The following is a 26,359-nucleotide window of genomic DNA, read 5'->3' as shown; positions in this document are numbered from 1 at the left end:
TCAAATGACTGCTCATGTGAACAGATCCCAGCATGCATGCACAACGCCAAACAGCAACAAAATCAGCAATCTTAAACCCAGAGCAGAAGACTGACAGGAAGCAGTCGTTTGCAGGTGGTAACTGTTCATTTTCTGGGAGTGTCAAGGGTGATTCCCACTCCAAGACTGATCCAGTAGTAAGATGATATATGATTGATCAATGGGAAAGTCTATCTCGCATTGGTTTAAAAACCCAATGGAGACTGGTCAAACTTTTGCTGGAGTAGAAAGGTGAAGTCGAGATGGAGAGATGGTTGCAGGTAGAGAAGCTTCCACTTGTGCCGATCTAGACACTCCAGGGCTACATAGTGTGGTTTGGATACCATCCAGCTTGGTAGACACTGGATGACCTGGCCCTGTGCAGCCTCTTGATGGTCAAGTCAGGCTGCAAGCTAATGAGCCAGACCAGAACCAAGACCCTTACAGTTGAGAATCATCTGGAAGATGCCAGAGTCAGGCTGTGCAGCAAGATGGTGAATTGCACAATGCTGTAGAAAGCAGGATATTCTCTGTTGCAGATCTAGAGATGCATCTACTTTGGAGACATCGTTGCACTGACAGCATCCTTATAGTAGCTGCTCCAAGCTGCAGGTTGTGTTTCAGTGATGTCAGTTTACAGGTAACATGATTGGCTGTGCGAAGACATGTCGCTGCACCCAAATCTGAAGCATGAAGGGAATCCCGGCGTGCTGGAGTCATGGCTGTGGCCTGCGAATTCACTACCCCGGGCTTGGGGTTTGTGCAAACCCCCAGAGCGAACGCCTTTGGCGAGTTTCACAGGGGGGTTTACATGCTCATTGCCAGGGGGAGTTACATGCTCATTGCCAGGGTGAGTTGCATGCTCAATGCCACGGTGAGTTACATGCTCATTGCCAGGGGGAGTTACATGCTCATTGCCAGGGGGTTGCATGATCATTGTCAAGGGAAGTTACATGCTTGTTACCCAGGGAAGTTACTTGCTCATTGCCAAGGGGAGTTACAAGCTCATTGCTAGGGGATTTCACTCTGTCCGCCCAACATAAAACTGCCAGCGGGGCTCTACTGCTTACGTTCCACTCATGCAAACACCATGTGAGGATATCCAAAAATAAGGACACCAACTCTACATATACAGATCTCCCCAAAAAAATCCATTTGTTTCATCAAAAATACGGTACTGTATGGACTTATAATAACTATTTCATCAGTTCAGTCAGAAACGTGAATTTTCCTTTCCCATCCCCCTTCCCCCTTTCCTTATTTTAAAGGTTTTCAATGGCCAATATTTGACTTGCAATGTTGTGATGTTTATATTGTTTATTTTTAATTTTTAAAGATTAAAAACTATTTTAGTGGTACTTGATACATCCAAGTATTAATTACGCAAATTATTGGATATTAGCGCAGTCTACCCCCCTTTTTTCTTTTCCAGAATGAAATCCCACCCTGTGCAAGTGTGCGAATGGCTTGCAAAAATAACCATCAGCCTCTTCTAACATACTATGGCTATTACAGGGATCCCAATCCATTGGAAAGTATTTGACCCAGTTTCAGATATTAGCCTCAGAACTGTACTGGAATGATGAAACTCTCTATGCCGCTTTCTGGAATGGTCTGTCCACCGTATTAAAGATTAACTTGCTACCAGAGAATTACCACCCAAATTAAAGGGTTTATTCTCTCTACAATAAAGTGGATCTGTGCTTTGGATAAAGAACTGCTGTAGTTCATCCTCGTGTGGTATCGCCTAATACGAAACCTTGCAAATTAATCAATCCCAGTTATCACCTGAAGAACGCAAGACATGTCAAGCACAGCATCTCTGTCTGTATTGTGCAGCCCCTTCACACTCAGGTAACACTTGTTCCAAGGGTCAATGAAACTCCAAGTCCTAGCCAACCAAGGATAGCATTGGCTAGGAGTAAGTCATTCCTCTCCTCAATGTACAGATTGTATCCTTAATGTTTCTGTCTACATCAATCAGCACTCAATCAAGATCTCCACCTTCCTGGACTCTGGTGCTACAGGAAACTTTATGACTATGGAATTAGTTTAGCTGTGATCCCTACCCACCAAAAGACTTTTCCATCCTGTCTTTCTTACTGCTGTGGATTCTAGAAGGCGCTATTGCACTCAAAACTCGACCGCTGTGTATAAAGGTTGGAGTTCTCCACTCTGAATTACTGAATTTCTTGTGATTCCCAAAGCCTCTCAGGGTCTGGCCCTCGGCCTTCAATGGCTTTGACTTTACAACCCCAATATTGATTGGAATATCTCCCAAATAACTGCATGGGGCCCAACATGCTTTGGCAACTGCCTTCACCAAGTCCTACCTGCACAAAGTTCTAAAACCAAGTCCTCTGAGACCTCTCCATATCCATATAAAGCCTTCGCTGATGTCTTCTTTAAAGCATGGCAGATATTCTCTCTCCTTACCACCCAATCGACCTCATCACTGGATCCACTCCACCGTGGGGTCATATATATCCATTATCTCTACCAGAGACCCAGGCAATGGCTGAGTATATAAGGGAAACTCTAGCTAAAGGGTTTATCTGGCCCTCATTATCTCCTCTGATGTAGGAAATATCCAAAATGTGTTACGCGTGTACTTACCACCTGGACTTGCTGACGCTGTGTGGATGCTGTGCTGGCTGTGGGGGGGGGTGTAGATCCCTGTGGGGTTTTTCTTCAAAGTGAGATCTATATTGCAGTGTAGAAATAAAGCAGTCATTATTTTCCCCGCACAGAAACAAAATAACTCACCCAAATCTAATTCTATCTGCACCTGTTACATCTGCCCCCCTGCAGTGCACATGGTTTTGTCCATCTGAGAAGGAATTTGTCTCTAAGCGTGAACTAGAATAAGGCCCTTAATCTTCTCAAGCAAAAGATTAATTTCAGCTCCTGTACTAGGACAACTTGACATTTCCTTTCCATTCACATTGGAGGTGGATGCTTCATCCATTTTGTCCCAAAACTGCCCTGATGGTCACCTTCACCCCTGTGGGTACTTTTCCAGTAAATTTTCTTCTGCAGAATGTAATTCTGCCATGTAGTTCTGCCATGGGGGATCAGGACTTGCTCACCATCTAATTGGCTTTGGAGGTATGGCGCTACTTCTTAGAGTAAGCTCCTCATGAAATTTGTAATTCTCACAGATCACTAAAATGTATTATATGTGAAGACGCTCACCTGATTCAAGGAGGTCTGAAAAATCAGTGATTCAAGGAGTCTGAAAAATCTGTTGAATTGTCTGTTTTTTTGTGCCTCCACAATGCTGCCATGACTACACATGTGATGTGATGACCTGTTGCAGTAACTTGCTGGGGTCATGTAATTAGTTTTAATGACCCCTGAATTACACAATAAAGCATCTCATATATTTTGCTTTTTCCAGAGTGAAAATTGATTCCACACCTTCTTCTGGGAAATTGATTGTAAAACTGGCACTTCGTAAGAGACTCATTCACTGGGCTCTAAGTTTGCTGGCCATGCAGGCATCCAAAAAACCTGTGAATTAATTCATTACCAGATCCTACGGTGGCCATCTCTTAAGAAAGATGTCCAAGAATTTTAGCTTCATGTACTAAATGTGGACAACATAAAGTCAGTGGACATTCCCCCGTGGAACAATTAATTCCGTTATGTGTGCTTCATCATCCATGTACCCATGTGTTCATGGATTTCATCCACTACGCCAAGCCACGCCCCCCCCCCCCCCCCGACCAGCACTTAGATCAAACAAAACAATTACAAAACATAACAATGGTAATTATAATTAGCTACAGTTGGAAAGGTATTACATTTCTATAGAAACTCATGTAACTGGAGAATAACTTTAATTTGGACATATAACATAACATTTTTTTTCTATCTGTCAACTAAATTGACGTAATGTTTATAAAAATGTTCACAACTGAACTGTAACAAAATTACTATTGGAAATCTTGGATGCTGTAGCTGGCAGCAGGGTTACATTATGTCTCCCTGGAGGCATTTTAGGAGTGAGCAATCCTGGCCAATGTAATAACACACAATATGATGAAAAGGAGCACATTTTAGTTGGTTTATATAGCATCAGAGATCTTGGCAGCTGGAATAAACGTAAATCCATCGTCCATATAGTTTTGTTCTTTGTTTTTTGCTTACCTGTTGTTACAGGTATAGTTTACAATCAATCAGGGGCGGATCCAGGATAAAATGACAGGGGGGGCACCTTGATAAAAAAGGGTTTGGGTGGGGGAGGGGCGGTGTTAGTGGTGCCAGTGTTCATGCTAAGAGAGCGGCAGAGAGAGGGTGGGAATGGAATTAAAAATAGGCCCTGGCATTTAAAGTACGCAGTCCCACCATGGCGACAAAAGTGAAGGATGTAGTTGTGCGCGCGCCGAAGGCGCGCTCTGGAAAAGGGGGTGTGGCCACTCAACAGGGGCGTGTCCTTGAGTGTAGTGTACAACACCATATACAACTTCTACACATTATGCAACAAAATACTAGACCCCATTATACTTGCCCCTTACACATAATGCCACATGGATTGAGCCAAAATTCACATAATGCCACATGGATTGAGCCAAAATTCAAATAATGCCAAATGGATTGAGCCAAAATTTACATAATGCCACATGGATTGAGCCAAAATTCACATAATGCCCCATGGATTGAGCCAAAATTCACATAATGCCACATGGATTGAGCCAAAATTCACATAATGCCACACGGATTGAGCCAAAAATCACATAATGCCACACGGATTAAGACAAAATTGACATAATGCCACATGGATTGAGCCAAAATTCAAATAATAACACACATGGATTGAGCCAAAATTCAAATAATAACACACATGGATTGAGCCAAAATTCAAATAATAACACACACGGATTGAGGCAAAATTCACATAATGCAAAATGGATTGTGTCAAAATTCACATAATGCCACACGGATTGAGCCAAAATTCACATAATGCCACACGGATTGGGAAAAAATCCACATAATGCCACACGGATTGAGCCAAAATTCACATAATGCCACATGGATTGAGCCAAAATTCACATAATGCCACATGGATTGAGCCAAAATTCACATAATGCCACACGGATTGAGACAAAATTCACATAATGCCACACGGCTGGAGACAAAATTCACATAATGCCACATGGATTGAGCCAAAATTCACAATACACTTCATAAACAGCGACATTGTCCACCAAAGGCGCGCATTAAACATTTACACCATAATGTCCATTACACGTTAAGTTACACGCCATTATGTCCATTATGTGTTATGCCAAACACCATAATGCCTATTAAAGATTATGCTACATAAGTGCTGCTTATCTACATGCTCATTGCCAAGGGTTCCATGCTCAATGCCAGAGGTGCCATGCTCATTGCCATGTGGGATTACATGCTCATTGCCAAGGGGAATACATGCTCGCGGTAAATGGGGGACAGCCCCCAGGCAGAAGTGATAGCCACTGACAGTGTCAGAGCCTGGCTGTATTCAGAGCACTGCAGGTCCCGGCTATATGAAATAATACCCCTTTCACACCAGAAAATGCATTCCCAGGTTGGCCCCTTTTACACCAGCCTAGTCCCTGCATTTTCTGGTGTGAGGGGGAGAGAAAACCACCCCTCCCCCCTTTAACCAGTTATCTCATTTAACCGGCTATATCTTCGGAACCAACTGACCCATTTACATGAGACAAGTATTATATTGAAGAACTTTTGAGTGGGCTTTGAATTATTTTGGTCCAGTGAAACTGAAACGTTTGGTTCCAGAGTAATCTGCCCTCAAAGAACATGAACAGCCATGAAATTACATTTCAAAAATAAAGAAATCGGTTTACATGCAATATCTCTGGAACCGATTAACCGATTTGGACCAGCCTGGTATCATATTGAAGGCCCAGCGATTTGGAATTGAATGAAATCAACCACAAGCTTTTGTGATGCCGGGGCGGGAACTGGCAGCCGTCGGACCCGGGTGGGGGTCGGAATTGACGGGTCCCATATTATCCTATGGGGAAAAAACGTTACAGGTTTGCCAAGCGATATCTCCAGTTCCCGGGGGGCTAGAGACACGGGGCTGGGCTCATTGGAAAGCCCTGGTCCTCAGCTACAAAATAAATGACAGGGGGGGCACGTGCCCGGGTGCCCCCCCCCCTGAATCCGCCACTGCAATCAATTACACTGATCAGGGGTTTGGGGCCTGATTCAGACCCGTTTGTTAATCTGAAAAGTTTCAGTTATCCACAAGGAGAAAGCCGCCACGCAGAGGGAAAGAGAAAACACCCCTTGCTAAACCTGCAAGAGAATTGCAGATGGAGATTTGCTATTCACTTACAAAACATGTCACAATTACCGGAACACCGAAACTTGTTCCGCTATCTTGTTCTTAAACATCTTTGCTATCTGTGCAAATATGAGTAGGTCTGAGGCTTTCACTAATCTGTGTCTGAGACTGTAAGTGATCGTCGGTGACGTCACAGACCCTCCTCAAAAACCCCTGGGAATGCCTGTGTCAATCAAGACTGTTGTGATCAAACTGCAACGACATACAGATCAGGAATTGTATCACTAACTGTGGCCTCACATGCACCATGTGGCTGATGCGCATGCCCAGTCTTCCGATAATCGGCCAATACCTGGCGTTTGGAGCTCCTGGATGGCTGATGGTCATCGAGGCTCCCTGCTGCTGCAACCTCTGGTGCATTGCAGCTTCACTTTACTGCTCTAGGGGTGACAGGAGCAGCAGGGAGTCCTAATGACAAGCAGACCTCACTGGAACACCAATCACCGGAACCCTGAGTTTATGAGTGTGATTTTGTGTTTAAACCATGATAATAAATCCGGACCTGCACATCTCTAGTTACTAAGAAAATGCTAATTAAATGTTTTGGAGCAGTTTTTCACGATAAAATATTTTTTTTTCACATTATTTTAATAAAATGTTAATGTTATGTTGATTTGTGAAAGTAAGAGTTGTCTACTATTTCCATAAATGGTTCAAACAACAGAATGGCAAAAGTTAGCCCTGCACATGACGGATAGCAACATTATCATGAATTGCATCATGTATACCCACAGCATTAATATATATAGTTTACTTAGCAAGGTTTGGAAACAATGGAAGGTTTATTATGAAGGTTACGGTTTCCCTACCTCGCTTTCTCTATCAAAGGTCTAGCTGGTTGTGACTATTTGTATTGCACAGCTGGGTGAATAATATATTCCGCCTGCTGATAAAGGAGGGCAGAACTGGCAGCAAGCAAGAGGCAACAGACGCCGTCATTCTCTGGGATCTTCATTTGCTTATGGTAACAATAAATCACACCTTTGCAATGGAGATATTATGGGAGTAATCAGGGATAAGCAGAACACTGAAAGACTGCTTGGATCAGTCTGCTACAATTATCCTTAGATATCCTTTATAATGTTAAATCATTATAAGCATACAATGGGCGGGATGTATTAACATACATCGCCGCCCCCGCCGTGATGCTAGCGCATATGTACTAACATATGTGGCTAGCATCACGGTGCAGTGACTGAGGCCCCCACAAATCACATCACAGCTATCTCAGGGGTCTCCGTCACCTCTTGCGCTCTGCGGCGGTCCCAGGCGTCTCCCCCGGAAGGACATCCCCGGCTGTGATATGCTGTTGGGAGAGGAGCAGCATGGAGGACGGTAAGGGGGGATCTGCAACTGCGGCATGCGACGGATGGCGATAGATGCCCATAGGCTTCTATAGGGTATCGCCACCCCAAGGTGGCGATACCCTGCCTTGCAATGTCAGGGCGGACAGATCTTTGTACATTAGAAAACAGGGGTTTTTTACCGCATTTTCCCCTTAGTACACTGTCTTAATTAAAAGAAGTCTACGTAATTACATATATACCTTTTGACACTAAAACATAGACAATAGAGCATTTTAAACATGCATGGATTAGACATAAGGCTAGCCATACAAAGCAATAAGGATCAAATAGGGTTGGAGGTAACAATATGATTAATAAAGGGTCATCACATTCGATGTTTCTATGTAACTCAGACATTTTTTTAAAAAGGGGCAATCATTTAAGAGACATGGGTTTGCCATGTCCTTTAAAAAGAACATCCTGCACGACTGCTGAACTTGCAACACGTTATATCCAACCTAAGGTTAATGTGTGACAAATGAAAATTTTTACATTAACCCCTTGAGAGTTGGGTTTGGCTGGGGCAGGACAAACCTAGCAGGCAGAGCTGGCCCTAGCCTAAATGATGCCCTAGGCAAGATTTTGGCTGGTGTCCCCTAGCACCACCACTAGTTCCGCCTCTGACCCTGCTCCTCTTTCCCAGCACCATAAACCCTCATCATAGCAGTCCTCAGTTTGGTGCTCCTACCCGCAATATTTTAAATAGAAACAGTGCACACATTCAGTGCGCAGCCCAAACAGGGGTGTGTTCTTGCTGGTAAGGGACATGGCCTCCCAATAGTACCCCCAATTCAAATTATGCCACACAGTAGTGCAACTTTATTCACATTATATCATGCAATGGTGTCCCTTATTCACGTTAAATCACACAGTAGTACCTTATGTACATTACTCCTCACATTATACCCTTGGAAAAAAAGTCCTGAGAAAATATTGTGTTTTAAGCACCTCCATGGCCACACTGCAACCCAGCACAAAGCAGTGTGTATACACATTACACACATAATGCATGTTACACATTATTAATGCATTTATACATGACACTCATAATGCCCCTTACACATATACCGAACAATATTGCACAACCAACCCACCCGCAGACAGCACTCGCACAGCCGCTAACACTGTGACCTCTGCCTCTGCTTGGATACAGATGTTTCCTCATACATCTTGACTCAGCCATGCAGCTCCTGGCCAGTTCTGCTAACATTCGGTGCCTTTTTTGCTGTTATGACTAGCACACACAAGGAGCTTCCGATGATTAAAATGATATGGGGCATGAATATATTCTGTGTGTGACTGTGGCTGTACCTGCATACGGAATGCTATGTTACAGTGATTTCCATTAATACACTATTTCATATGCAGATATAGCCTCACTCACACAGAATATAGGCATGCTGCATATCATTTTAATCAGCAGAAGCTGCTGATGCCCCTTGGCATTCCAAATGCCCTAGGCAATTGCCTAGTTTGCCTATGCCTAAGGCCGGCTCTGCTAGCAGGGAACGTAGGCCAGTCTCACCTCCGCTCCGGTGTTTGTATGCCGGAGCTCCCATGCCTCTGCACTGCCTCAGCCGCCAGTCACAGCAGTGACCACAGGCGGCAGGCTCAGGGATGTTCACAGTGGCTCAGAAAGGACTCGGGCGCCTGAACTCCTAAGCACCCTCCCGAGTCCCCCTGAGCCACCCCGAACAGCCCCAAACCTGCCACCTTCACTGTTGTGGTGAATGGCGGCTGGCGGCTGAGGCAGTGACAGGGGAGCTCTAGCATATGATCATCGGAGCGGAAGTGATGGGTGGGAACGGGGCGACAGAAGGGAGGGAGTGACGGTGGGCCCTAGAGGTGGTGCGCTAGTGGTGCACAGCTGGAGGCATCACTGGTGTGCAACTATTGCATAGTGATACGCTCGGAAATTTTTCAGGACAGCTCACTGCGGCAGCACAGCTGAGCCCGGAAAACTTCCGGGCATACCACCCAAAGGGTTAATATATTTTTTGACTAACAAAAAAAAATGTTTTAAACAATTTAAACCTTTTTGACCTTGTTCATAGGTTCAGTGTAAACAGGGCCAATTGCAGGTTGGAGGTGCAGGGTATAAGGGTTCTGGCCTGGGTCTCACTCGGTTTCTTGCAGTGTTTAAAATACTGGGTCAGACCTGTGATTTTGGTGTAAAAAGTGTATTACAGTTTGAAACCATGTTCACACTGTACACTGGACCCAGGTTATTGCTGCTCATCCCTTTGCCAGGGGTTGGAGATTACATCATTTCCAGGTGCCAGTGATCCATCCAGGGCTGGTGCTAGGGTGTCTGGCGCCCTCCTGCAAACCATAAATTTTGCACTCTTTCACATTGCCATTGCAACAAGCTGCAGCCCGATTGTGTGAGCGTATGAAACATGCGCAGAACATACTTTTTGTACTGTGCGATGCCCGCAGAAGCGCACATCCCATCGCACGCTGCTATTGCAGCGTGTATGGCCACCTTTAGGCACATAACCAAGCCCATTATTTAAAAAGTGTCTAAATTAATATAAAAAAATCTACAATTATAAAAAATTTTTATAAACATGTATAATAAAAGACTCACTGTTCTTTTGCTGTTTAACTCTTGTGCAGTCCCTCCCCTTCTATCTGCATAGGCAGGACGCTGAGGACGCCATTACACCCCTCTCGTGACTGAGGGGGAAAGGAGTGGAGAGAAGGAGGAGATGGAAGAAGAGGGGAGGAGATAGAGGGGACGGAGTGTTGAGGACTGGCAGTGGCACTGGCACAGCACACTGAGAAGAGGGAAGGAAGGGCGGCGCTGCTGCCTGTTAGTCATTTGATTGACAGCTGACAGGTGCAGGGAGCACTATATAGGGGGCGGACCCGGACATGACATCCAGGCATTCACAGACAGCGCTACATGCCTCAGTGCAAGTGTCTGTGAGGAAGAGTGGGCAGGTCACAGGAGGATGACAGTGTGTGTGCGGTGCAGGGAGCTGCTCAGCCTCTCCATACTGCCGCCCGCTGTCAGACAGGCGCTGTGGGCGGCATGCAGGCTGTGTGCACTCGTGGTGCAGGGAGCAGCTCTTTAAACTGCCACTGTCAGACAGGCGCTGCGGGTGGCGTGCAGGAGGCAGTGACAGTGAGGACTAAGGCAGCTTTAGCAGAGAAGGGAGGGAGACAGCGCCTTTTCAGCATGGCGCCTCCCTGATTTGCAGGAGCTGCTGAGTGGGTAGCGCCGGCCATGGATCCAGCTCATTGCTACTTTTACTGTGACCTGGGTTGTGCTTGCATTTTGCTCAATTATATACTGTATGCCTGTGGTTGTATTATTACCATTGCGCTTTGTTTTGATATCATGCGGTGTGCATATCACATCAGGTGTTGCCTTGTCCTTCACTACATTGTTCTGATGTGTAGGTATGGTACGTTATGTCAGCAGGCGTATCGCCCAGATACCCATGACTCCAGTGTGTACCCAGCTTGAGTTGTAAAGGGTCAATGCCTTCAAATTTACATCTGACACTGCATAGCACCATTTTCTAAGCACACAAATACAAATCAGTGTTCGCTAAACTCTGCATCATTCCCTCCCAGCTTAAATAAAACAAATTAATTGTAACTATGCAACAAGACAATCTGGGTAAAGAAAAAGTAAAAAATCTTAACACATCTCACCCAATACTGTGTGAGTGATATTTGGCTTTGATAAAATGTATTTAATAATTGTGCTTTTAAACTGTGTAGGTGGAATTAATCTTTTTATACATATTTTGTTTGCTTTTAACAGAGATCAGGTTTCTTGCACCCACAGAAATCTTGTAAGGCAATTGCATGTACAAACTATTAATAAATCTCAAATAAGCAAGTGACTTAATACTGCCACCTTGTGGTAGGTAATTGATAAGGGTGCCCTTCACAACTCAAATATATTTTAGACCTTATTCTTTATTTTATTTTCAAAGTTGTTTTTATTGCAAAAAGTGAAATGCAACAATAAAACAAATATTGCAAATATTTTCTTTTCTTTTACATTTTGTAGCTATTACATTTATGAATTTGAGGATTATACAATGAAGAATTAGTATGAGTATGAACTTCAAATCAGCAATAGATGTATAGTTATGGACATATGTGGGGTTATTTAATCAGTTATACAGTAAATTGACCAATTCTTGTAAATGTTAGGTTTGTATATACAATCATCAATAAACAAGAACAACAATTAAAACCATAGTGTTTCTTTTAGCTTTTTATGAAGATAAGAGTAATGTAATCTTCTGTAAATGTATATACCATGTCATTCTTAATGAAAATGTAAAAGAAAGAGAAATAAAATAAAAAGAAAAATTATATAAAAATATGAAATAAAGGAAAATGGGTGGGGGGGGGGGAGTTTGATGTAGGACCAAATTATTTTTTATTTTTTGCATATTATTTTGTTTATTGTGTGCAAATATGTATGATATGTCTGCTCATTGAGAGGGAAGCTTGCATACTAAAGTGAAGCTTGACTACTTAAGTGAGTTGGAAACTGAAGCAGGTGAGTTAGAATACTGAAAAAGGTGAGTTTGAACACAGTCTAAATTTTCATATTCTGTTTTATTGTAATATATTCATCTTCTTTCTATCCTATTGTAACCTGTTGCTCAATTTTGACATTTAATTCATTGTATCTATATTTTTCCAACATTGTATTTCATTTTACTCATTCACTATTATTTTCTCTTATCTTTGCCACACATTTATTGCACTCTGTTTCCCTTTTCACGCCTGCTCACATTTGCCTCACTTCTGACCTTCTCTGTTCCCTTCATCCTCTCACTTGTTGTTTCATACTTAATTGGATTACTCAATCAACCTGATTTTACCCACTGGTCTCCTCTCTGACAGTAGTTCCTTGCCTGTTACCTTCTCTCTCACTCTGTTTTCTACCAAATCTACTACAGACGCTGTCTGTCCTCCCAAATCCCTCTGTCTGCTTTCACTAACCTACCCTCTCACCTTCGGTTCCTCATGGCTGTTAATCTCTCAACTTCACTTTCTCCAACTGCTCCTCCCCCCTCCCATCCCATACCTATCCTGACCACTCGCCCCCGCACCCCCACCTTCCCAATGACCCCCCCTCGCCTCTGCAATCCCAAAAACCTTATCCACATAAATACACAACCCACCCCCCCTCTTTCCTGTGCACTATGGAACGCCAGATCCATCTGCAACAAACTCCCTGCCATCCATGACCTATTCATCTCTAGAGCATTCCACCTCCTTGCTATCACCGAGACCTGGCTCTCCACCTCTGATTCTGTCTCTCCAGCTGCTCTCTCCCACGGTGGCCTCTCTTTCTCTCACACTCCCAGGCCTGACGGTCGCCAAGGTGGCGGTGTGGGTTTTCTCCTCTCAGCCTCATGCACCCACAGTGTCATTCACCCTGAACCCTCTCTCCTTTTCTCCTCCTTTGAGTCTCACTCTATCCGTCTATACTACCCCTACCACCTCCGTGTCGCTGCAATCTACCGCCCCCCTGGCCCTATCTCCCAATTTCTTGACAACTTCGCCGCCTGGCTTCCCCACTTCCTCTCCTCCGACCTGCCATCTGTCATTCTTGGTGACTTTAACATCCCCTTGGATAACCCCGCTGATCCTGGCACCTCCAAACTCCTCTCCCTCTGCTCCTCTCTTGGCCTATCTCAGTGGACTACCTCTCCCACCCACATCCAAGGACACTCCCTCGATCTCGTCTTCTCTCGCTCTTGTTCCCTTACTGACTACACTATCTCAGCTTTTCCTCTTTCTGACCATCACCTCATCTCCTTCTCCCTCACTGCTTCCCCCTCTCCCACCCCCCCTCCCAAGCGCATTGTCTCACGGCATAACGTCAACACACTTGATCTTGCTGCCTTCTCAAACACGCTGTGTCCTCTTCTTGCCCCAATCGCCCTCATGTCCTGCCCGAACCTCGCTGCCTCCCTCTATAATGACACCCTATCTTCGGCATTGGACTCTGCCTGCCCTCCCTCCTCTATCCCTCTTCGATGCTCCAACCCCCAACCGTGGCACTCACCTATCACCCGATTCCTTAAAAAGTGCTCTCGCACTGCTGAGCGCTTCTGGAAGAAATCACGCTCCCTTGCGGATTATCTCCATTTCAAATTCATTCTTTCCTCCTTCAGCTCTGCCCTTGCTCTGGCCAAGGAATCCTACTTTAAGTCCCTCATCCTTTCCCAATCATCCAATCCCCGCAGGCTCTTCGCCACCTTCAACTCCTTGCTCTCCCCCCCTCCTCCAGCTCTTCCGTCCTCCATCGTAGCCGCTGATTTTGCTACCTACTTTAAACCAAAATCTCCTCTCTCAGGACTGCCATCACTGCTGCCATGACCTCACCCTCTCCCTCCTCCCCTCCTACATCTCCACTCCCCTCCTTCCAACCCCTGTCCTCATTTTACCCCACCACTGCTGCTGAAGTCCACTCTATCCTCCAATCCGCTTCTCCCTCCACCTGCCCGCTCGATCCTATCCCCTCCAATATTATCCGTCGTCTCAGTCCATCAGTCTGCTCTCACCTGGCTCACCTCTTTAATCTTTCCCTATCCTCTGGGATCTTCCCTTCCTCCTTCAAACACGCTCTTGTCTCCCCAATTCTCAAAAAAACAAGACTGGACCCCAACTCTCCATCCAACTACAGACCCATCTCCCTCCTCCCTTTTGCCTCCAAACTCCTAGAACGTCTGACCTATAATCGTCTCCTAAGCCACCTTACTGCTAACTCCATTCTAGACCCCCTCCAATCCGGGTTCCGCCCTTTACATTCCACTGAAACTGCCCTGACCAAAGTCACTAACGATCTACTATCGGCTAAATCCAAAGGCCTCTTCTCTATCCTCATCCAGCTTGATCTGTCGGCTGCCTTTGACACTGTTGACCACCCTCTCCTGCTCAACACCCTCCGCTCCTTTGGCATCACTGGCACGGTCTTCTCCTGGTTCACCTCATACCTCTCCGATCGCTCCTTCTCCGTCTCCACTCCGAGCTCCTCCTCTCCTACTACCCCCCAGCCAGTCGGTGTTCCCCAAGGGTCAGTCCTTGGCCCTCTCCTCTTCTCCCTCTACACCACCTCTCTGGGCACCCTCATCAGCTCCTATGGTTTTCATTACCACCTTTATGCTGATGATACCCTAATCTATCTCTCCTCCCTCGACTTATCCCCATCACTCCTGTCCAAGGTCTCCGAATGCCTCACGGCCATCTCAGCCTGGATGACCCAACGCTTCCTGAAACTAAACATGGCTAAAACTGAACTTCTAATCTTCCATCCCCCGAACATCCCCTCTTCTCCCACTATCTCCATCAGCATTGGTGAAACCGAGATCACGTCCACCGACCAAACGCGCTGCCTCGGTGTCATCATTGACTCCTCCCTCTCTTTCACCCCCCACATTCGTGCTCTCTCACAGTCTTGCCGCTTTCACCTACGCAACATCTCACGCATCAGACCATTCCTCTCCACTGACGCGACCAAAATTCTCATTCACTCTCTTGTCATCTCCCGCCTTGACTACTGCAACATCCTTCTCTCTGGGCTACCTCTCACCCGCCTCGCACCTCTCCAATCCATTCTTAACGCTGCTGCTAGGCTCATCTTCCTCTCCCGCCGCTCTACCTCCGCCTCCCCCCTCTGTTTATCTCTTCACTGGCTCCCCATTCCTTTCCGAGTTCTCTTTAAACTCCTCACCACCACCTACAAGGCTCTCTCCTCCTCCACAGCTCCCTACCTCTCTTCACTGATCTCTATCCACACTCCCTCCCGTCCTCTTCGCTCCATCGCTGACCGCCGACTGACCTCTCACCTAATCACCTCCTCCCACTCCCGTGTCCAAGATTTCTCTCGCGCTGCCCCCCTGCACTGGAACAACCTCCTGCCACCCATCAGGCTATCTGATTCCCTTACCTCCTTCAAGCGCTCCCTCAAAACCCACTTTTTTCGACTAGCCTATCCCTCCTCCTAACCTCTTTTGATCCTCCTATCCTGCCTCCGTTCCCCTCCGTTCCTACTTATCCTATTGTATTTCGTTTGTCCACCCACCTATTTTTAGTATGTTAACTCTTATGAGCAGGGCCCTCCTTCCTCACGTACTCACCCTACCTCATTACCTCACCTGTGCTCCTGTCCTGTTCTTCCCTTCCTCTACTTCATCTTCAGTCTCCTTGACAATTTTGACACCTACTTCTGAACTGATGCTGATTTTAGTTCTACCAGCTATACCCCTATTTATACTGTATCTTTCAACACACCCTGTACGTTACCTTGTAATTTGTTTTTTTGTTTGCTATGTACGGCGCTGCGGACACTTTGCGGCGCCTTATAAATAAACGTACTACTACTACTACTACTACATAGATTATTATGTATTGCAGATATACTTTCCACTAAAAATGGATAGGGGTCTAAAATGTCCCATATACACTAGACAATATTGTTTATGCATGATATTGTTAATGATTTCCCTTGAACTCCCAGGCGACCAATATAGTACAAACACACTGAACCATATCGTTAGCTCCAGAGGCGTAACTAGAACTCTGTGGGCCCCATAGCAAAATCTTGAACGGGGCCCCTCCCTACTGTTGTCATTAAAATGTCATTACAGTGCCGTGTGCACACAGGACTCAGTTCCAGCAATTTTGTCTGAGCGCCGTGTGTATCAAGATGTAGTTAAGCCATCAGAGAGACAGCTAACTACATACTGCCAGCCAGGGGCTGGCTGGCAACTTTAAGCCTGGGGGGCAAGTCCAGAGCACTGGCCCATGAGTAACAGCGTTTGGCTGAGAAAACCCCCTGCTCCCCCTGTGTAATAGTAATAACAACAACAACAACAGCAGGACCCCACAGGCTGCTCATCTACTATAATAATAAACCAGGACACCACAGGCTGCTCCCCCTGCATAAAAAGAATAGGACACCACAGGCTGCTCCCCCTGCATTATAACCGGAGAACGCCACAGGCTGCTCCCCCTGCATAATAACCAGAGGACACCACAGGCTGCTCCCCCTGCATAATGACAGGACACCACAGGTTGCTGTTCCTGCATAATAACACAACACCACAGGCTGCTCCCCCTGACTAATAACTGGACACCACAGGCTGCTCCCCTGCATAATAACTGGCATAGGTGTGCGCAGCCCATTTTCTTTGGGGGTGCACCATTGGAGGGGCCTGTCCATCACCGCCTACTGGATGTGTCCATCACCGCCTTTTCGCCATCAATGCAAACTAAATAGAAGGTGACTTATTTATGTATATGCACTTTTCACTGAAATCATTACCCCCGACACACATACCGGAAACAAAGGCACGCTGCAATAATTTACATTGAAATGTCCATTACACATAATGCCACACATAGTAATGCCCATCATACAAAATGTCACGCACCATAGGGCTCACACAGGAGGCCGAGACGGATACTCTGGGGCTGGCGCAAGTTTCAATCGGTCAGCTGATATTGTGTCTATAGATCAGGGTTGCCGACTTTTTCTGTCTCCGGAGAGGAGACTTCCAGCTGCAGTTCGGGGGGCGGGGCTTGAGCTTTACATCATTAAGCCCCGCCCCCAGGATGATAAAACCCCCAATTCACGGATCTCTGTGGAGGGGCTAAAATGACGCAATTTTAGCTCCACCCCCTCCTGAAACCTGCGGGAATCCGCATTGCAATCCAAAGGTATGGGGGAAGACGCCGGAATCGGGGGGGGGGGGGGGGGGGCGTGGGGGTCCCCTGGAATCCGGGAGGGTTGCCCACCTTTCCATGGGGCCGGGAGGAGGACCCGATTTTCGGGATCCTCCTGGTAATTCTGGGAGGGTTGGCAACCCTGCTATAGATGCACCAATCAGTACTTCAGCTCCTCTAGACAATGCAAGTGGGTGTCTCAGCCCTCTCATATAAACATACAGGTACAGTATGTATGTGTGATATCTATCTATATATCACACACACACACATTGATAAGTCAACACACTCTCTCTTAACTGTAATTGCTGCAGCGTACACCATATACTGTATTCAGAAACACAAACTTACGGCACACAGGGGACTGTCACAAATGAATCAAAGCACAACTTGCTGCGTGTAGACATGCAAATCTATAAGCAGCATGTTGTGATTTGATTCATTTGTGACAGTATGCTGGGTGCCACACGTTTGTCATATACTGTATATCCCATATAAACAGACATGTTTTGTTTACAAACCTTTAAAAGAGCACGATTGTCAGTTCGTGCCTCTGCTGCTCTTTAGTAGGGGAAGAGCTTGTCTGGCTCTGCACGGAGCTGCTGTGAGAGGGCATGCTGCCCAGCAACTCCCTTCTGCCATATTTGTTAGTTGCAGCCAATTCTCTGAACAAACGGCGGTAAGGGGTGAAAGGAGATCTGCGGCCATTGGAGGCAGACTATAGAGGGTGCAGGGGGAGTTGCGGCCCCAAACAGCCTATAATGTACCGTCCTGGGGGGCAGCTGACAGTCTGGCACTCTGCCCAGCCCGCCACTGCTCTGAACCCTTCCAGCATGCAGCATTAGTTAGGTCACACAACTTAGGCGCACTTGCGGTGACCACCCGGCTCGGAGCAACATGTTTATTACTGGCAGCGAGCGGAGCCTCTGCACTAGCTCCGCCATATGCTAGTGGTTCCACTCGCTGCCAGTAATGATCATGTCGCTCAGAGCGGGGCAGCCGAGCTGACCTAATGCTGCATCGGCTGGGATCGTGGAAGGAAAAGTGCAGACTGCAGAGACTTAACTACCTATGCACGATGCAGTGCCAGCTGCAACTGGCCTGAACTCAGGCAAGCAGTGCTGGCTCTGCCTGGCTGCAATCGTGCAGGGGGTGCCTGTCATTAGGAGGTGCCTGTGCACCCCCCGTGTGCACGGCCTATGATAACTGGACACCACAGGCTGCTCCCCCTGCATAATAACGTGACACCACAGGCTGCTCCCCCTGCATAATAACACAACACCACAGGCTGCTCCCCCGGCATAATAACTGGACATCACAGGCTGTTCCCCCTACATAATAACTGGACACATCAGGCTGCTCCCCCTGCATAATAACTGGACACCACAGGCTTCTCCCCCTGCATAATAACAGGACACCACAGGCTTCCCACCCTGCATAATATCAGGACACCACAAGCTACTCCCCCTGCATAACAGGATTGAAGAGTCAGGACACCACAGGCTTCTCCTCAGTCCTGTTGTCCCTATGTACAGATGCTGTGACCTGAGGCAGTGAGAATGAGCTCTCCACTGACGCCGGGCGGACACCGAGGCTCCGCTGCAGACCTGCAGCACTAGCAGGGGGAAGGTGGACGCACAGGCCGGCCGCCGGAAGTAGGGTGCTGTGTGATGATCGGCACAGGCAGGCTGCTTCCTGGTGCTTTGGCCTCTCGTCCCGCCCACAGCCCAACCCTCTAGTGGCCTCCTGCACTGTCTAGACATGTCCTCAGTGCAGGAGGCCGGTGGCCATGTTCTTAAAACCAGAGGAGGTGGCCAATATTCACTGGACCACCAGGCGGCGCTTAGTGCTAATTGATAAAGTGGCCCAGGGGGCACATGGCACCCTGCCCCCCCTGCTGCCAGCCCTGGGAGCCGCAGACAAATACACAGTATAGCAAAAATATTCTTCCCTGCACTGTCTATTTGGCCAGGCAATAGTGATGCTGCTGGGCCGTGCATCGATATCGCCCACTGTGTACACATGGGGCGATTCAGGCAAACCTTCCAAGCGATTCTGACAATGTAGTCAAAATCGCTTGCAAGAATCAGCCAGTGTATACACCCCTTTTGGGCTGGGGGCATTGTAGTGAGGAGCAAGATAGAGAAATTGAGTTTTTCACGTTTTTGGTGTCTGTCAACATATGTCAACATAGACGCCATATACATGTACCATATTCCCTCCCATGGCAGATTTGGGCACGGCACCTTGCTGATGATCTGATAGAACCCTATGGCCATTGCAGCGAGTACTATTGATGGTCTATTCATTTGTAAATCTGGCTGAGCTTGCTGATCATAAAAATAGCACATCAGCTACATTCGAATGTTAGTTAATTAGCCGACCAGGGACTCCCAGCTGTGATTAAGAGCAAATGGGTGCATTCATACCCATTAATCTTAGTAAAGTTCCCAATTACTGCTTAAATTCCCAAAAATATCATTGAGTGATAACATATGTCTTTTTGTAGCACCAGCAACACGAAAACTGATGTGATCAGGGTTGGGCTGATTAGCAGTACCTGTGCTTTCCTGATTTAAGTGTTTCTAGGACAGAGGGTCAGGGCTTCTGAAAATTAAAACAACTGATAATTATGAAAGCATAAATGGAGCTTTGATAGTAACCATTAATAATTGGCATTGTACTTTTATCAGTCTTTTACATGGATGAAGCTTTAGATGGTATAATCCCGTTCCTAGAATGACCACTTGACCTTTTATCATTCCCCTCAAGTTTGCTAAATTTCTGTCACTCACTATTTGTAGATCTCACTGGAAAATAGCTCACCTGGAACAATGAGTTCCTGTAGTGGATAATCTTTATCCAGAGGGTGTTCTTTGGCCCATAAACGGTGGATATAGTGGGTTAGTTCAAGAACTTGGGGTCCTGTGGTCTGGTCTAGGAAAAACTTATTCCAGTGTTATTGGGATATCTGTACTCCAAGGAAAGGCTGGTAGGTTGGCACACCTGATGCGTTTCGACAGATAAATTGAAAAAAGCCAGTTTAACTGACGAAATGCATCAGTGTGCCGGGCGGGAATACAGCAGTGGCTGTCAGCAGCGGGGTAGAAGGCAAACTGGCCTTTAAATATTTTGCGATTGGGCCCACAAAGTTCTAGTGAGGCCCCTGATTGATAGTCTGTGTTCTAAAAATGTATGCAGCTAATAAGTATAAAATTATATACAAAAGAAAGTTGTAATTTATTAAAAACAACATACTTTTAATTAAATACTGCATACAGCTATGCCCAACTGGATATTATTCTCCATATACTGCAGCAAATGTTTGTGTAGCACATGAAACAAAAAAACCATCACAAGTAAAGGACCCCATACATCGAGGCGATTTGGTCCGATTTCAGCCGATTGGTTACAATCGGCCGAAATCGGACCAAATCGCCTCGATCGCCTCTCCCTGACATGCTGTCAGGTCCGATGCGCGGTCCCGTGCGCATCGGACCCGACCAGGTGGTAGGACCGGCAGGCCGTCCGACCACCCGTTCCTCCAGGTGGCGAGGCGGGTGGTAAGCAGAAACGCATGCGATCCATCACAACAGATCGCATGCGTGCCTGCCGCCGCGAAGGTCCCGGCGGCTCACAGGGTATCGGGTGTCCGTACACTGCTGCGAGACATCGCAGGCAGTGTATGGGCACCTTAAGACATTTAGAGGAATCGGACACATAACTAATGAACATTTCAACTACTATCATTATAATTAAATATTATTAAACTATATAATGTATGTCCTCATGTTTACATGCAAAGTTTAATTTATTATAATGGAATGTTCCTGTCATTCCTGTTATTAGATTTATTATAAGGAATTACACTGTGACACTTAAAATAGGGCTGGTGTAAGAGTACGGTCATGTCAGCAGTCATAATCTTGACAGTACAATTGATGTTCAAATGCTTACAGCTAACATGTCATCAACTGTAATGGCAGTTTTAAAACAGCTAGCCACAACCTGTGATAAGGGGGTTATTCTTGTTGATTCGCAAGGCAGCGAATTCGCAGCCTTGCGAGTCCACCAAACCCCTCCAGGCGAATGAACGCCCCCTCCCAGTGCGGGTTCGCCCGCACAGGCAGCGAATGGATGTTTTGCATAAACATCCATTCGTATGCCTCGGGTAACCACCCAAATCTTTAGAAGGTCGGCGACCATCGAAAGATGTGGTGCGTGCACGCATATAAAAGTGACTTTTATATGCGCATATAAAAGTTACTTACATATGGATATGGGTGGGCAGCTGACATCCGGTGATTAGTCTGAGCTAGGGATGGGACACTGAAAGAAAACAGTTGGTTAATGATGTTTTATTCAACATTGGTTACAAAACATTGTTTAGACCTAAACACTGTGAAACCGATATTAAGTAAAAAAAGATAGAGAAAAGAAGTTGTAAACGGATGCACTCCAAAAACAAATTTATAACTATAACAAAAATGTGTAAAAAGTGGGGCATCCTATGATCTTTATATCTTTTAATTGATGTGGAGTGGAGGCAGTGGACACCCACTGTTATAGCGAAATAGAGAGGTTACAAATTTAAGACATACACTTAACTTACTGGATAGCTAGAAGAAGACTTTTGTAGCGAAACATGTGTCCTAAACTTTGCCAGTGTCAGATAGCAGGCTGTTGAAATGCAGGTGTAGGAAATGTATTATCCGTATTTAGATACAGCCACCGAGGATTTTTAGGGTTCCACGTGTGCAAATACCCATTAGGTCTGCCCCATCCTGCGGGCTGATTAACAATGAGTTGGTTATATAGACCATGACTTATCATTGTGACATATAAATCACTAAATATACAAATACTGCTCTCACTGTGCCATATCAGTTAGCACCACTAGATGTCAGCATTGTACTCAGCAGACTATTCAGCGCCAAAGGCTGACTAATATACTTTTTTTGCAACATAGTAGCTTCCAATCTCAGGGCAGTATGCCAGCTAAATTGATACATTATTAGTCACAATATAAGTCACAATATCATTGTAAAAGTATCTATTTGGGTCTCGTGGAGATTAAAAGCCTTCCTTTCTTTATTGTTGTGTAATAAAGCCAATATAGGCAAAATTTGCAAGACACCAATAAATAATTTATAGCAAGAAGGATCTCTCTTTTAATTATGGATTATGATGTAAATAATAACATCATAATCCAATAATCATCCCTTTATCCTGGTGGGATTAATCCCTTGATTAAGCAACACCACATTCTTCAGCCTCATCTGCCTACATTTTAAAACTTTAAATCACAACCTTTATTTCCTTTCACTATAAGTGTATGTCTGTTATGTACAGTGGCGGATTCAGGGGGGGGGCACCCGGGCACGTGCCCCCCCTGTCATTTATTTTGTAGCTGAGGACCAGGGCTTTCCAACGAGCCCAGCCCCGTGTCTCTAGCCCCCCGGGAACCGGAGATATCGCCTGGCAAACCTGTAACGTTTTTTCCCCATAGGATAATATGGGACCCGTCAATTCCGACCCCCACCCAGTTCCGACGGCTTCCAGTTCCCGCCCTGGCATCACAGAAGCTTGTGGTTGATTTCATTCAATTCCAAATCGCTGGGCCTTCAATATGATACCAGGCTGGTCCAAATCGGTCAATCGGTTCCAGAGATATTGCGTGTAAACCAATTTTTTTTTTTTAAATGTAATTTCATGGCTGTTCATGTTCTTGGAGGGCAGATTACTCTGGAACCAAACGTTCCAGTTTCACTGGACCAAAATCATTCAAAGCCCACTTAAAAGTTTTTCAATATAATACTTGTCTCATGTAAATGGGTCAGTTGGTTCCGAAGATATAGCCGGTTAAATGAGATACCTGGTTAAAGGGGGGGTGGTTTTCTCTCCCCCTCACACCAGAAAATGCAGGGACTAGGCTGGTGTAAAAGGGGCCAACCTGGGAATGCATTTTCTGGTGTGAAAGGGATATTATTTAAAATAGCCGGGACCTGCAGTGCTCTAAATACAGCCAGGCTCTGCCACTGTCAGTGGCTATCACTTTTGCCTGGCGGCGGCTGTCCCCCATTTACCACGAGCATGTATTCCCCCTTGGCAATGAGCATGTAATCCCACATGGCAACGAGCATGGAACCTCTGGCAATGAGCATGGAACCTCTGGCAATGAGCATGTAGAGAAGCAGCACTTATGTAGCATAATTTTTAATAGGCATTATGGTGTTTGGCATAATACATAATGACATAATGGCGTGTAACTTAACGTGTAATGGACATTATGGTGTAAATGTTTAATGCGAGCCTTTGGTGGACAATGTGCCTGTTTATGAAGTGTATTGTGAATTTTGGCTTAATCTGTGTGGCATTATGTGAATTCTGGCTCAATCCATGTGGCATTATGTGAATTTTGTCTCAATCCGTGTGGCATTATGTGAATTTTGGCTCAATCCATGTGGCATTATGGGAATTTTGGCTCAATCCGTGTGGCATTATGTGAATTTTTTCCAATCCGTGTGGCATTATGTGAATTTTGGCTCAATCCCTGTGGCATTATGTGAATTTTGGCTCAATCAGTATGGCATTTTATGCATTTGGCTCAGTCCGTGTGGCATTGTGTGAATTTTGGCTCAATCCGTGAGTGTAATTATGTAAATTTTGGCTCAATCCATGTGGCATTATGTGAATTTTGACACAATCCATGTGGCATTATTTGAATTTTGGCTCAATCCATGTGGCATTATGTCAATTTTGGCTCATTCCATTTGGCATCATGTGTAAGGGGCAAGTATAATGGGGTCTAGTATTTTGTTGCATAATGTGTAGAAGTTGTATATGGTGTTGACACACCCCCTGTTGAGTGGCCACACACCCTTTTCTGGAGCGCGCCTTTGGCGTGCGCACAACTACATCCTTCACTTTTGTCGCCATGGTGGGCCTGCATACTTTAAATGCCGGGGCCTATTTTTAATTCCATTCCCACCCTCTCCTGCCGCTCTCTTAGCAAGTACAATGGCACCATTAACACCGCCCCTCCCCCACCCAAACCCTTTTTTATCATGGTGCCCCCCCTGTCATTTTATCCTGGATCCGCCCCTGGTTATGTATGTCTTACATTTTTAACCTCTCTATTTCGCTATAACAGTGGGTGCCTCCATATCAATTACCAATAAAGATCATAGGATTCCCCAATTCTCATACATTATAAATTTGTTTTTTTGGAATACATCCGTTTACAACTTCTTTTCTCTATCTTTTTGACCTCTGACCCTAAGATGGTAGGATAGCACCCCCGCTGACAGAACAAACATATAGCGGCATTGTTACCCGCAAAACATAGGGTACTAATTTAATTGTGTGCATATTTCAAACCCCCCTTCTGTGGAAACCGATATTAACCAATTTTGTCCAATGTTTCTATTTTTTTTTTTTATTAAACTGTCTACCTAAGCATATAAGACACTAAAGGTCCATACAGATTGGGCAACTATGCCCAGCGTGTATGGACAGCGATGATGACTATCATTGCTGGGGGGAAAGCCGCTCAGTGCATACACACTGAGTGGCTTTCCCCCTGCCCGCCGCTGACGGCGGGGGAGGACAGCTTTGCATAGTGAATCGCTAAGCAAAGCTGTCCTTAAAGCCGCTCATCTTGGTAATACCAGAAGATGAATGGCTTTCCCGGCGATTATGTGGGAGCGCGCAGCAGCACTCACCACTCATCACCGGGCCATACACACTGGGAGGCTTTGAGCTGAAAGTCTCTCAAACCTGCTGTTTTGAGCGACATTCAACTCAAAGTTGCCCAGTGTGTATGGGCCCTTTAAACTTCTGCAATGCTAAATCATCCTTCTATTAAGTTTATCTTGTTACACTCACATTAGATATGATACTTGTTTTGTGGTAAATCAAATTTTATACTGGTAAGGTAAGGTAAAAAAAAAAGTGAATCTGTAACTAGCAAAACTTTTTTGCAACTACTCACTGCCTCTCACACTGCTACAATTTACTGCTTCCCACACTCTGCTACAACTCACTGCCTCTCACACTGCTACAATTTAGTGCTTCTCCCGGCAGCTCTCTCACAGCACCAGCACCAGCACCAGCAGCCAGGGCAGCCGAGAGGAATGCCGGGCCCCGGTAAAATGTTGGGGGCGTGGCCTAAGTGTGTGTTGTGGGAACCTCCCACACTTATGCCACGCCCCCAAAATGTTTAGAGGAGGGTGAAAGAAAACTCTAAAAACTGTAATCTCAGAAGCAGCACACACCTACAGCATGTGCTGTGCTGACTGCAGGCTCAGCATGACCTCTCACGCTGTCAGTGAGACACTCATGCTGAGCCTGCTTTCAGCACAGCACATGCTGTAGAAGTGTGTGCTACTGTTGCTACCCGGGAGGGATGGAGGGGAAAGGGAGGGGTCAGACCAGGGCCCCTGCGGGGCCCCTTCAGCAAGCCTGGGCCCGGGTAATTAGTACCCACTCCCCCCCTCTCTCGGCTCCCCTGCCAGCAGCTCTGTGAGAGAGAGCTAAACCCCAGTAAAATCTATTCAGATAAAGGAAGGCACAGGAGAGTGAATATGTTAAATATATTTAGATGCATTCTTATATTGTGCTTCAGCAGCAATCAGCGTCACAGGCTTGTATTTCTTAATAGTGAGTTTTTGGCTTATGTCCCATACACACTTTGGGGCGTACTTTAGGGTGGCCAATCCCGGGATCAGGATCGGCGGGATCCCGGGATTTGGCCCCCAAAACGTCCACCCGCCCAGCCAGCAAATCCCCCCGCCCACCCAGCCAGGGCGCCAGCACGCCAGCACGCCAGCCCGCACCCAGCAAGAAGCATGGATGACCCATCCCCCCACCCAGCAACCGGGCTCCTGGCAACCCTGCTGCACCCTCAAATGAAGGTAAATGT

Source organism: Crinia signifera, chromosome 6 (assembly GCF_055691185.1).
Source record: "Crinia signifera chromosome 6, ASM5569118v1, whole genome shotgun sequence".
Taxonomy (NCBI): domain Eukaryota; kingdom Metazoa; phylum Chordata; class Amphibia; order Anura; family Myobatrachidae; genus Crinia; species Crinia signifera.
The sequence above is the reverse complement of the archived record's forward strand: the minus strand, read 5'-3'. Positions refer to the sequence as shown.